The following is a 15,685-nucleotide window of genomic DNA, read 5'->3' on the forward strand; positions in this document are numbered from 1 at the left end:
GAAAATTTTTGCTTTTGCATTTTCGGGTTCTTTTGTCTGCACACAAACACCATGTACACACAAAACCACAAGTCCTGCACATGTCATGTCATGTCAAGTCAGCTGGTCAAGTCAATCATTGTCTATATGAGTCCCTTGACAAATTTTATTTTCCATGTCTCAATTACAGCTCACGTCCGGGGACAAGCGGACCATCTACAGCCCACATTCGAGGACAAGTGAACCATTTACAACCCACGTTTGGGGACGAGCGAACCATCTACAGCCCACGTCTGGGGACAAGCGGACCATCTACAGCCCACGTCCGGGGATAAGTTGACCATCTACATCCCACGTTTGAGGACAAGTGAGCCTTTTACAACCCACGTTCGGGGACAAGCGAACAATCTGCACCCCACGTTCGAGGACAAGCGAACCATCTATAGCCCACATCAGTGGACAAGCGGACCATCTACAACTCACGTTCTAGTACAAGCGAAAAAATTACATCCCACGTTCCCTGAACCTTTTATATCCACGTTCGGGGACAAGAGAACCAACTACATCCCACGTACGGGGACAAGAGAACCATCTATAGCCCACGTTCGAGGTCAAGAGAACCATATACAGCCCACGTTCGGGGACAATCAAACCATCATCAATTTTAGTGATCATCTCCCAAGCGAAGACGATTCACGGTGCAAGGTTCTCACTAGTAGAATAAATGTGATGGGAAGCCATAATAGGCAAGCGGTTTACAAAATCCGCTTCCCATTTAATTAATAAAAAAAAAAGAGGGAAGTGAATTGGCAAGCGGTTTTGGCGCGAACCGCTTGCCTTTTAACTAATGGCCAGCGGTTTGGCCTTGAACCGCTTACCATTAGTTAAATTGGCAAGCGGTTCAAGGCCGAACTACTTACCATTTAAAAAAAAAAAAAGCGGGATACACCATCTCTTCTCCTCCCTGCTGAAATTTCACCGCTTCACTTCCCAAAAATTTCAAGTCAACCGCCTTCACTCCTCCTCTCTATCTCCCTCGTCCTCACCTATCTTCTCACTTCTTCAGATTCCGGCCACCACCACCACCACCACCACCACTCCATTCATATACTTTTTTTTATTTAGCTATTTAAGTGAAGCTGCGTTGTGGGTCGTGGATCAAGGCTGCTGGTGGTTGGTCGAGGTTGCTGGTGGTTGGTCGAGGTTGCTGGTGGTTGCTCGAGGCTGCAGGTGTTTTCTGGTGGTGTTCGTGGGTGCACTTGGTGGTGGTGCATGTTCGAGGGTGTTGTTGAACCGAGCCCAAGCACGACAACTCTCTGTTCTCTCTTTCTCCCTCCAATTGTCATCCCCATCCCTCAATCTTTGTCTTTCTCACTCTCAAATTAGGGTGAGTTCTTGCTAAATTTTAGTTTCATATGTATTAATTAGTATTAATTATTTGTTATTCCAAAATTTCAAGTTAGGGTTTCAAGTAGTTAATCCAAGTTTCATATGTGTATATATATTGTTTGAATTTGAGTAGCTTTAAATGAAATTTATGAATAGAATATATATTAGTTAACATTTTAGTTTGTTAGATGTGGTTAGTAAATTGCAATGTATGAATATAATGGATTGCTATATGTATATGTATATATATATATATATATATACATATAAGTAAACTTAGTTTGATGTATGTACGTTAATTGAATTATTAGCCCTATTTAAATGAATGAACTTTTTTATTGTTGAATGCCAAATAAATACAAATAATAATTGAATGCTTGCATCAACATTTGCCTAGATACCCGTTCGAGTCTTTCTCAATAGGAGAAAGTCTTGAATAGTCCCCAGTTGGGACTGTTCTTGGACGTTTAATCTCACTTTGGTAGTGAATGTATGTCTCTTTTTCCATTTTAAGGAATATCCGGGCTTCTCATTTTCTCACCATGTTCTCTGGGCACAGGCAGCTGCAGCAGCCACCAGGCAGCTGCACAGGCAGCTGCAGCAGCCACCAGACAGCTGCACAGGAAACTGCACCAGCCACCAGGCTGCTGCAAAGGCAGCTGCTGCACCAACCCAGGCAACACCCAAGGCAGCTGCAGCAGCCGTGCAAGCAACCGAGCCGCTCCAAAAGCCATGGGAAGCAGCCCGAGGAGTAATTAATTGGCCTATTCATGGCACCTCATGCTATTTTGTGTAATTTTTGCGTACTTGTTAGTTTATAAGCTAAATAAGTCACTTACGCCGATTTTTGTTAAAAATCGTACTAAAACTTAGTTGGGTGCTCATTTGACGTGATATCATAAATTACATGCCTAAGACTAGGTATTATGGGCATGGTTTGAGAAAAAAAATTTCAAACGAAAAAAAATGTAAAAAATGGGCAAGTAGAAGTGGAATAGGCGATTTTGGGTAAAAGCCGTCCTAAAACTGAGTAAAATGATCTTTTGCTATGATTTAAAACAATAGAAACCTAAGACTATTTAATAATGACATGTTATGATAAAGAAATAGCTCATTATATAAGAAATGTAGAAATCGGGCAAAGTAGTAGTGAAATAGGCGATTTTGGGTAAAAGCCGTCCTAAAACTTAGTATAACGCTAACTTGCTATGATTTCAAACATTATACACCTTAGACTAGTTATAATTGACATGTTATGATAAAGAAATAGCTCATTAGATAAGAAACGTAGAAATCGGGCAAAGTAGTAGTGAAATAGGCGATTTTGGGTAAAAGCCGTCCTAAAACTTAGTAGAATGCTAACTTGCTATGATTTCAAACATTAGACACCTAAGAATAGTTATAATTGACATGTTATGATAAAGAAATAGCTAATTAGATAAGAAATGTAGAAATCGGGCAAAGTAGTAGTGAAATAGGCGATTTTGGTTAAAAGCCGTCCTAAAACTTAGTAGAATGCTAACTTGCTATGATTTTAAACATTAGACACCTTAGAATAGTTATAATTGACATGTTATGATAAAGAAATAGCTTATTAGATAAGAAATGTAGAAATCGGGCAAAGTAGTAGTGAAATAGGCGATTTTGGGTAAAAGCCGTCCTAAAACTTAGTAGAATGCTAACTTGCTATGACTTCAAACATTAGAAACCTAAGACTAGTTATAATTGACATGTTATGATAAAGAAATAGCTCATTAGATAAGAAATGTAGAAATCGGGCAAAGTAGTAGTGAAATAGGCGATTTTGGGTAAAAGCCGTCCTAAAACTTAGTAGAATGCTAACTTGCTATGATTTCAAACATTAGACACCTAAGAATATTTATAATTGACATGTTATGATAAAGAAATAACTCATTAGATAAGAAATGTAGAAATCGGGCAAGTTAGAAGTCAAATAGGCGATTTTTGGTAAAAGCCGTCCTAAAACTTAGTAGAATGCTAACTTGCTATGATTTCAAACATTAGACACCTAAGACTAGTTATAATTGACATGTTATGATAAAGAAATAGCTCATTAGATAAGAAATGTAGAAATAGGGCAAAGTAGTAGTGAAATAGGCGATTTTGGGTAAAAGCCGTCCTAAAACTTAATAGAATGCTAACATGCTATGATTTCAAATATTAGACACCTAAGACTAGTTATAATTGACATGTTATGATAAAGAAATAACTCATTAGATAAGAAATGTAGAAATCGGGCAAGTTAGAAGTCAAATAGGCAATTTTTGGTAAAAGCCGTCCTAAAACTTAGTAGAATGCTAAATCGGGCAAGTTAGAATGATGTTTGAAATATTTAACATATACATTATTTTTTTTTAATTATTAGTTTGAATTTTATGTAATATATGAATGATGTTTGATGTTTGGTATTTTTTTCTTTCCAAAGGTTTGTAAGATTCAATGGGAAGGCCCTTTGACAAAGGAAGAAGTTGACGAAATTCGCGACATGTGGGCTTTTTTTGTGACATTTGATTGCATCTAGGTAGAATATATAATATATATGTGTTAGTTAGGTAATGAATGAGATTGATTTTTTTTTTTTATTATGAACAATTAATATTTAGTGACTATATCTTTTTTATTTTTATTAAATATATATGTACATTATATTACTTATTTGTAATTAGTACTATATATTATTTATGAGTTTTATATATGTTATTATTATTATGCATTTTATTATTATTGAATTATTATTATTCCAAAATTTGTAATATTTTTAATTAATTATTGTTTATTAATAATAATAATAATTTTTAAAATTACAGATTAATGTGCATATCAAAAAAGGTAACTAATAATAATATTATTATTATTAATTATTATATATATAAAAATAAAAAAAATAAAAAAAATAAAAAAAATTACAAATGGGAAGCGGTTTGGCGCCAAAACCGCTTGCCATTCCCCCCAAATGGGAAGCGGTTCTGAACCGCTTGCCATTAACCTGGCAATTGGCAAGCCCCCTAAACCCATACGGTTCAGAACCGCTTCCCATTTGGGGGTTTGAACCGCTTCCCATAATGTTTTTTCTACTAGTGTTCTGGATACACATGGACAATCAAACCATCATCATTTTTAGTTATTATCTCCCAAGCGAAGACGATTCACGACGCAATCTCATCATTAGACAAGTTTTACCTCAAGCATGGAAAATTGTCGGTTGTTGCCACCTCTCAAAGCGAAGAAGTCATTGATTATATCATCTATCGGCTTTCCTCAAGCATGGAAAGTATCTCAACCGGTGGGTTTCTTCAAGCATAGAAAACTTCTAAAATCATCTGTCGACTTTCCTCAAGCATGGAAAGTATTATCCGGTAGATTTCTTCAAGCATAGAAAATCGCCAAATTCATATATCGACTTTCCTCATGAAGGGAAAGTATCATCTTGTAGATTTCTTCAAGCAAAGAACACTGCCAAAATTATCTGTCGGCTTTCATCAAGCATGAATAGTATCTCAACAAAATGTCATTTGGTGGATTTCTTCAAGCATAGGAAGCTACCAAACTCATTCGTCACCGATACACTGGTGTCAGGTATGCATTCTATCCCCTTACTTTTGTATCTATAGAACTAACATTTTTCTGCAGGTATCGGTGTATAAAGAATTATTTTGGATCACAGATGACAGGCTAAAGTCGTATCACCCAATCAAAAGTATTTCCAAAATCCTTTAACTAATGCAGATAGGGAAGTAGGGTCGAATCTACAGGGAAACTGGTCTTTCTATTCCTAATTAATTAAAGCAATCTAAACTATTAAGTAACAAATTATTATTATCAAAAGGAAACTAAACTACTTAGATTAAGGGTAGAGAAAATCAAGGAATAAAGGCCTAGGGCAAAGGTTCACCAATAAATAACATTCCAGGGTAAAACATAATAATCAATCGTCAATGCATCAATTAATCGAATCATAAAGAGCTTTCTCTACGTATTACAATCCCAGAATTAATCTACCGGTATTAAATCTTATCTCTCGAATCTCGACTTAACCATTTATAAATTAATCTTCCTATTGAAACTAAGCCTAAATAACAATTCTCATCTCTCAAATCTCGAATTAATATTGCCAAACTCATACATAAAAGATCTGCACAAATCTAGTTGCATAGCGTTAAATCAATCAATAGGAAATTAATTAAGCATTAATTATTTATCGATCCCCACAAACCCTAGAAATAAAACTACTCATGCATAATTAAATTGAAACTTATCAAAGCAATTAAAGAAGACATGATTAATAAAAGATATAAAATTACTGAAATTAATAGAGAAGAAAACGTTACCAAAATTAATGTAAATAATGAGTTGAATCAAGAACAAAGTATAAAGTTGTAGAGAGAGAAAATAAGACTAAGTAGAGAGAAAGAGAGTCTAAGAGAAGAAGTAAAAAGAGATGAAAGAGATAAAAGAGATGCTAAACTTTCTTAACGAACTCGTATTTATATTAAGCAAGAAAAATTCTAAACTTAAACAAATTAATAACGCTCCAAATCTCCATCAGGGATACGCGCCCGGTCGGGCGCCACACCGGCCGATCAGGCCCGCCTTTTTGCAAAATATTTTATTTCTCTCGTGCCCGGCCGGGAGCAACTCGGGCGAAGAACTCTTTTCCTCTTCTGCCCCGCCCAGCCGAGCGCGCCTTCGGGCGGGACTATACATGGCCAGGTAAGGCCACTTGGGCTATCTTGGACTTCGATTAGGCTCGTAACTTGGCCCAATCTGGATTTCCTCTTTTGGTCTTAAATACTCGGTCCAAATGCCTCGGTATCTCATATGTCAAGCCTTTAATCATCGGTTTGATGACTCTTATCGCCCTTAAGCTACGAAAACTGGTCGTGCTCCTCTAATGCTCGTAGTCGCTCCATAAAATCCTGGGAAAATGCTCCGAAAGTGCAAATCCCTACAAAACTCAATTAAAACTACGAAACACTAGAAAACACAAATTAGTAATAAAAGTGGCTCTAAAGAGCCAAAACACTACAAATTATGATCAAGGGACGGGGGTAAAACACTATATAAAATAGACATATCAAACTCCCCTAAGCCAAACCTTTTCTTGTCCCTAAGAAAAGATCTTATCAATGAATAAATAAATACATGCCTCACCCCAAATAGTCAAAATTAAGAACAACCAATTCAAGGCAAATCTGACAAGAATGCATTAACATTAACCATTCTCATCCATCCAATCACTCATCCTCCCTAACAATCGTCAAATAAAGTAAACCACAAGAGTATATAGAATTCAAGACTAGTGCTCGAGTAAAAGATGTACTCGATCGCTTTCCATCCCAACCCCTTTAATGTGAACAATGCCCTCCCAACTCACACTCTAGCTTGTTTAAGAAAACATACACTCAACCTAAATAGTCGACTCGGAATATGTCACGTCATTCTTTGCATTGATAAACATTTAATTTCACATTCACACTACTCTATGAACAAAGGCTGGTTGGTCTTTAAAGCTTGTAATGTAAGGATAGGGTAAAGGCCGGTAGGATAAATGTAGGAAAATGTGAGAGTAAATCTATACTAAAGGGAACCAAAATCCTAACAAAACCAAGGTCAAAAATAAATAATGACCCATTATCTCCAACATAACTCAACTCCACCAAAAATTCACCAAACATAACTCCAATCATGTCAAACAAATCCCAACACTTACAATATCAATCACAAAAATATAATAATGTAAAATTGAGTGAATAACAAACTTTATCTTCAAAACTTTGAATTTTTCATTGAAACTCATCATCTTATTTTTTTCTTCCTTCTTTTGATCAACCTTCAATTCAATTAGAACATTTGAACATTAAACAATTTTTCTTTTGCTCTTCTTTTTTTTTCTTTTGAAGTTCACTTTTTTTTTCTTCTTCTTGAACTTCTCTTTTTTTTTTCTTCTATCATACTTTATCGTTTCAATAAATTTAACATAGCCTTGTAATTTGGCTAAATAGACAATAAAAGGGGCACAAGCAACAACATGGATAGCAAGAAGGGAACAAATGTATCTACAACCATTTAAAGGTCACCTAAAAGAACAAATGCCTTCGTCCTCCTCATTATGCATAATAATGAGTCATACAATTATTACTCAAAGTTGCAAACCAATACTCAAAATCATTGACATACAAGGAACTATCACACATTTCCTTACCAAATCAACTAGTCAAGCACTATATTCACAAGTAGTAGGACAAAATTGATGCATGTTAAGGTATCCAAGCAATCAAACATCAAATCATGGATAACCTATCCACAATGCTCATCATAATATACCAAGAATCAAAACAATTTTAAAGTATAAGGCATAGGGAAGCATGATTTACAATTCATTAGAACGTATTTTTGGATTTTTGATTTTTCAAATTTTTTTTTATTTTTTTCCATTTTTATCAAAGTAAAAAAAAATTAAAAAGCAATAAATCAAAACTAAAACACACAAAAAATAAAAGAAATAGAAGAAGAAAGATACCAAATCCAAAAATCTCCCCCAAGCCAAGACCAGACAATGTCCTCATTGGCTCGAGAACTAGCCCAACATGGCTAATCCTCCCCATCCTCATCCATGGAGTCGAATCTTCCACCACTGCCACCTGCACCAGAAAAGCTACCACCAAAATAGTTAGGCTCAAAACCCCCCTGCCGGTCCCCCAAAAGGTATGTCTTGGCCGTACCCGAGGAAAGATGAATAGTCGGTATAAATACCACGGGCGGTGGGATCTCTATCATATCCCTGGGTGGGGGCTGAAACCAATAAGTTTAAATAGCATTGTCGGGAATATTACCCCGACGAGCATAATAATTGTACATGGGGTAATGGGCTCTACCTTGGTTCCTCTCAAGGTACCCTAATCGACGGTCAAGGAATCCAACCATCCTTATAAGGTAACCTTGTGAATGCTCTATACGTCCCCAGGACTGACCTATATACTCTGTAGGTCCCAAACTGTCTCAAAGTTAGTCCTAGGAGGAGGTGGAGGCATGTGAGGCATACATGGTGGTGATGGTGCTACCACGGACTCAGGCTTTTTGAGACATTATAATTGAAATATGAAATTCTAACTATTTTATGTTTCGTAATTATGCATATCACAAATAAGCTGGTCTTATTTTATAGCCAAAACGCTTGGAAATACTCAAAATCTATCTTTCAATACGCGCAAACTTTACCGCTGCAGAATACGCGAAAACTTTACCGCTGCAGAATACGCGCACCGTGACACGGGAAATCCCAGCGTGTCACGAGAATTAGTGCCATGACACAACATGTTTTTCCGTGACACGATATATAATTACGTGTCGCGGTGCCCACGCATCTTCATATTTTATCCTTTACCTATTTTTATCTAGATTTTTATTGTTTTGCCTTCACCGTTTATCTTCTAATCTTGTTTTTCGAGAGTTTCATTCACCATAAAATTCTCCATTTTTTTATTTTTTATTTTTTATTTTTTGTTATTTTATTTTTATTTTTCTTTTTATTTTGGGGAAGTTGTTAAACTTGTCCCATTTTTATTTTTCTTTTTCTTTTTATTTTTGGGAAGCTGTAAAACTTGTCCCATTTTCTTTTTTATTTCTTTTTCTTTTGGGAAAATTGTAAAATTTGTCCCATTTTTCATTTTCTTTTTTCTTTTGGGGAAGGTCTGTACTCTCCACTTAAATTTTTTTTTCGCGTCATTAATAAATACACAATCACACACAATGCGTCTCAAGCACACACTAATACACTAATAAATGCACAAAACTGTGAATAAATTATACAAAGTGAATCATGATGCATAAACAGTGTCAAGTGTCATCAATCAAAGTCCATAATAAAAATTGTCGATCAAAAATCTGTAGAACTAGAAAAGTGAGGATTAGTATCATCTCCATCCTGCGAATACGGGAATGGCGGACCAAAGAGTCCCTTTATTATCCGTTTACGAGGAGTAGTATCACTTCTAGTCATTATAGCTCCAGTAGCTGAAAAAATCAAAGTAGGACTTGTCCAACTGGAAAACGACGGGGGCTGACTCCAAGAGGTAGGAAGCGTCGGTGGAGGCATCGTCCAAGACAATGGAACTGAAATTAAGCCCTGCACCAGTGGAGGAAGCGCCCCAGACAATTGAATTGAGTATAAACCCTGGTCCACAGCAGTAATGACTGGCCTGAACTCAGGCTGTGAAGGCCCAGAAGATGAAGGCCGCTGCCACTGACCCTGAAAATGTTGGAATGGCTGAGAAGGCGGAGGCTGCTGCTATTGAGCCCCGTGAAACGGCTGAGAAGGCCGAGGCTGCTGCTGAGATTGAGAATGCCGACAAACCTTAGAGATCGTCTACCGTGACTAGGCTCCCCCTCATCCGAGTCTCTGTTCCTCGAGCGCGAGCGAGACCTCTATCGCTCCTAAAAGACACAAAATCAAAAGATGTCAATGGCGCAAGATAGAGAAAATGGTAAATATGGAAAGTAAGTGAACATACCTTGAGAACATCACCAAAACCGCCCCGACAACTCGCACCACGTCGAAGCTTGATGATGCATTACTTCAAAGCGTTAACCAGCTTCATAAATCCCATCATGTCCGAGTGCGTAAGCTTAGAACAAAGTAAAGAAAAATCAATAACAAGCGGTATTAAAAAGGATGAATAACGTGTCAAAAAGCTTACCGGCTAAAACACATCAGGCAGAGACTCCTATGCCTGTCTGAAACCCTCTAGCGCGTCAGCAATATGATCCTCAGTAATATTGATGGGCCCCGGGTAATGGACAGATTGAGGCGGGACCTCAATCTTACCCCTACGACGAGCAGTCGTCTGATAATACGATTGAATAATCAGGTTATTCGACAATTTAAACAAAGACTAATAAAAAAATTCTCAAAAGAAATCATACATCGGGAAGACGGGGTGGAGGAGCTAAAGAAGGAAGCACATCCTGCGAATAATCGCCCTCCATACGCACAAGCTCTTGCTAAGGAAATCATGGACTGCTCCCCGGTACGCGACACGAATCTGTCGTATGACCCACTTTGTGAAGTGTATGCCGCTGATAATGCTAAAATCCAGTTAGGTCACTGTCGTCTCCCCCCAAGAAAAGTGAAAAGTGTTGGTAGTATCCCAAAAATACTCCAGCAATGCACGAACAACTGTCGAGCCACAACCCTGGGGGCTGCAAAATCCTACGACCGCTGAATAGAAATCTCCTAAACCAGTAGACTCCCATAAGGCGTTCGTAACAGGATCCCTCGTGATAATCCCTATAGCCGGGGAATCAAATCTCTAGCTCCGGATCCATGATGGCGAAGCGTGCCATTGACTATGCCGGCAAGTGGACGGTGAGATATGTGGTTCTCATGACAAAAAACCAACTCGTCTAGTGTCCACGGAGGTGGAATCCACCTACCCCTACTCGAAGAAGGGCGAGGCTTGGTCTCTAGGGCATCGTCGTTTATTCCCTCAGGAATTGTGGGAGTGTCCTCTCAAAATGCCTGACGCCGGCCACAAATAGAAAGATCACGATCCCGTTGTCTAGGCATGCTATTACAAATATAAAAATCTAAATAGTTAGCATCATTTCCCAAGTTATTTAGTTATTTATTCAAAAGCGGCTTAACAACTACCTCAGGTTGCATTTTCTATTATACGCAAAATATTTACCTCAAGGCTAAAAATTAGCAAAAAAATGGAATTATTTCTAGTATTTAGTTTCTCCATGACGAACTAATACTACAACTCTGCTAATTGCATGACACTATGTTCTCCATGACAATATAGTACATACACAAAACATAGCATATTTTAAAATTGCACAACAACAATAGATCGACACATCATGGCATATTTTACAAGATCTACAACCATTATATCACCATTTCAAGTGCAAAAAAAATAACATGAACAACAAGAACACTATTTCACACAAGTAGTACCAAAAAATGGTGATTTTCTCAATTCTTCACCGAATCACACAAATTTGGTCTCAAATTGCTTACAAACAAACATACATTCATATACATTCACCATTTTTTTTTAGGATTTCAAGGAAATACGGAATTTACAACAAAATTTGAGACTTAAGCAAGGGAGACTTACATGGATCCTTGTGAGAAATCGAAAATGAGGAAAATAACAAAAAATTGAAGCAAAATTGATGAAGATTTGAGCTCTAAAAGCTCGAAAAACCGCAAAGGCAGCAGCACAACCACCGCGGCTCGATTCACAAACGCCGTGACACGGTGACAAGGGTCTATGTCGCGGTGTGTCTTGGAGAGAACGGTGACCTCAGACAGCAGCGGCGAGAAACAGTGGCCAAATTGAAGCAAAGAGCAGCGATTCAGAACGGACGTGCAGTGGGAACAGACTCCGTGACACGGTAGAGCTCTCCGCGCGCCGGTGCTGGGCTCTGTGGCACGGTGACCGGAGAGATTAAAAATGAAAAAAAGGAGAAGTGAGAACAGAAGGAAATTGAGAATGAAAATGGTGAAGAAGAAGTAGTAAAATGGGGATGCAACACCTTGAATGTAAACCCAAAAATATAACTGTTACACGACCCCGTTCACGTGCCACGTATCCTGTTACTGTGTAAAGGCATTCCCGCGCGTGGCACGGTTTTATGATCGAGGTGCGTGGGCAATTTCAGTAAAAAATAATCCCGCGCCACGATGTTGCCCACCGTCTGATGGGACTGATGCACCGTGTCGCAAGATTTTTCCACGTGGCGCGGTGCCTACCTTTGTGTCCTGCACGCTTTTTAAACCTCTTTGCGAATATTTTTTGGTATTTTTGACTAAGTTGGAATTATTTTCTGCAACTTTTGGACAGTTATTTTCTCACAAAAATTATGTGGAAAATTCTAATTGGTATTTAAAGGGTTCCAAATTACCGGTTTGCCCCTAACAAGCATTAGGGTTGCATTTTCGACATTTTAAACACCTAATATAGTCGGATAGTCAACTTGAAGGTAAATCATCTATGGCCCACTTTCGGGGATAATCGAACCATCAGACACTTGCAAATTTCATTCAACAAGTTTTTTTCCTCAAGCATGGAATATTGTCGGTCGTTGTCACCTCTCAAAGTAAAGAAGTCGGCGATTATATAAATAGTCGGTTTTCCTCAAGCATGGAAAACGTTATCGGTGGATTTTTCTTCAAGTATAGAAAACTGCCAAGTCAGTTTTCCTCAAGCATGGAAAACATTATCGGTGGATTTTTCTTCAAGTATAGAAAACCGCCAAGTCGGCTCTCCTCAAGCATGGAAAGCATTATCGGCGGATTTTTCTTCAAGTATAGAAAACCGCCAAGTCGGATTTCCTCAAGCATGGAAAGCATTATCGGTGGATTTCTTCAAGCGTAGAAAAATGCCAAAGTCATATGTTGACTTCCGTCTGGCATGGAAAGTATCATCCGGTAGGTTTCTTCAGGCTTAGAAAGTTCCAAGTTCATTAGTCGACTTTCCTCAGGCATGGAAAGTGTTTCGGCAAAACGTCATCCGGTGGATTCGTTCAAGCATAGGAAGCTACCAAACGCATTTGTCATCGATACACCGGTGTAAGATATGTATTCTATCCCTTTACTCTTTTATCTGTAAAACTAATATTTTTCAGCAGGTATCGGCGTATGCAGAGTGATTTAGGATCGCAGAACGTCTTAAATCATTTTCCGTCCCTATCGACTACTTTGACTATCGTTTTCGAAACTAACGTTTCTACAAACTCAGTCAAAGTGGGGGCTTCTGTAGACACCTAAAAATGTCTCCTCGAAACCAAACTCGATGATGAACAATCTTTCACTGCCATTATTGGTCGGGTTCAGTATTTAATCCCAAAAGTGCTTAAAAAATCGTATTTAATTAAATTCAGTTTATAAATAGTCCTTAGATCAGTCTTAGCTTAATGTTTTGTCAAAGCATAGTTTATTATTAATTTTAGCCCAAACCTTTTTTATTATTTTTTATTATTTTGGCCCAAACCTTTTTATTTTATTTATTTTTTTATTTTAGCCTAATTAATAAATAATAAATTAGAATTAGCCCGAAGTTATCAATTGGCACTTAAAAAGGTTGAACGAAATTAGGGAAAAAATGAATTTAGACGGAAATTGGATGCACAGTTTCCCGCGTTACTGCAAAAAGCACCGTGTCACGGGGCTCAATGCCGTACCACACTGTGCATTCCCGTGACACAGTGCCAGTGGTGTGACACGGGGCAACTCCGTATCCTTTCTGCGTAAACCCTTCACGTGTTTTACCTCCCGTAACCTAATTATTTCCCGCATCACTCGGGTTTCCCCCGTGTCACGGGATTTTCCCCTGTTTGACGGTGCCTGGCACCATGTCACGGTGTGCTCTGCCGTGTCACGGTGTTATTTTTTAGGGTTCCGTGTGTTCCCTATACTCATTTTCCCTATAAATACCCCCTCATTTCTGATGTACGGGGTATGAATTAATCTCTTTTTCTCTCGTCTATGCTCTAGCCTAAGCACTAGCCTAACCTTCTTCTTTCAAAATTCCCTCTTCAAGCACTCCCAAGAATCCGTACTTTACTCGACGTCAAGATTCTGTCCTTAAACCAAGTCGTGAAAGGTAGAACTATTTGAGGGTTTGGCCCCTAAATCAACTTAATTTAATTTAATTTAACTGCTACTTTATTATTTTTCCTTGAAGTTACTAACTTGTTTATTATTTTATAGTTGCAAGCAAATAGAATCAAAGTAAGAGTTATGTTCCTTTTATTTCGATTATTTTTCTAACGATTTTATATTGTTTGATTTATTGTAAATTGCATCCAATATTAATGCTTATTTTATTATATTTTATGATCACCATATTACATGTTATAGGAAAAATGTAATTGAAAATCACGCCTAATAAGATAATTTGGACAACCGGTTTAGGTTCCTTTTTAATCTTGTTGTTTAATCAAGTGATCACCAATATTTTATAATTATGTGTTGCATTAATATTAAACCAATTTAGCATAATAATAGTTTGGAGCAAATTGAATATTTTGTTTGTATGCCTTTGAGATAGCAGGAATCCCTTTTCACTATAAGAATCGAGTAGAGGCTAATACGGGCGAATGTGACTCCATGACTCACTTCGTACCATCATTCCCGATCCTCCTTTTGTGGTTCCGAACCATATGGATTTATTAATCTCATGGATTACGAATGGGGTGTAACCTTCATAGGTTAATTGTTGTTGCCTATCGTTGTCCTTTTTCGTGGTTGCCTTATAATGATCCGTGAACGGTTTACAAGTTCCTTAAGAACTTGTTGGCGGCTCCCTACTTTATTTGTCCCTAATCGTATTATGTCAATTCCTACTTCCTATGATTGCCAAGCATATTCACACATGCTGTAACGTCGGCACAATTCGAACGACGCCTACATGTATCCTGTATAAGCGTCAACTTATTTTGGTCATAGCCGGAGTTTTAGAAAGAGTTACGTGTCCTGCAACCTATGGATCTGTATCCTCGAGTGTTATCTTTCATTTGGCATCCTTTCGTCCCAATCAAAGTCACATATCAAAAGTTATAACCGATATACTACAACCTGTCAAGTTTATGTGTCTTTTTAGCGTCAACTTTTTTAAAAAACTTTTCGTGTCATGTTAATCTTAGCCAAGTCCTTTAATCCGTGCCAATTCTTATAACATAGGATTATATATTTTATTTTATTTTTCTTTTTTTTTTACCCATGAGTCATAACTCTTCTAGAATTCTAGTCCTCTTCCTAGTTTCTTGTGATTAATTTTTGTGCTAACCTTAATATGTGTTCTTTGCCTTTGATTGTGGTTGATCTTATTTATGACTAACTATTGCAATGGACCTTTTTTCACTTAGTAAATAGCATAAACATTAAAATTGGACAAAATTAATCAAGTTAGTTTGTCTTTTAGTCTTCCGTGCTATTTGGTCATTGGGTCCTTTGTTTTTCACAACGTCCTCATGTCTAGCAATGCGATCATACAAAGATTCTTAATAAACTCACCTAATCACACATGTTGAGTCGTTTCACACACTTTGTCTTCAAGTAATACACTATATTGATTATGATCGTATATTAGGACCATGCATGCGTCGTTTTCCGTCGTAATAGGAATGAGTGGAGTATTTTCCATCGGTTTTCAAAATTCTTTCATACACACTTCCTTTCCAATCCGAGTATTGATTCAATGCATTAAGTGAGCTCATTTTGTTCCATAATACTCGAGTTCAAGAATCACTAAGCAAGGGTTGGAAAATAAGGGGAACGTCATTCCTT

The sequence above is a fragment of the Chenopodium album genome, chromosome 8, assembly GCF_948465745.1.
Source record: "Chenopodium album chromosome 8, dcCheAlbu1.1, whole genome shotgun sequence".
Taxonomy (NCBI): Eukaryota; Viridiplantae; Streptophyta; class Magnoliopsida; order Caryophyllales; family Amaranthaceae; genus Chenopodium; species Chenopodium album.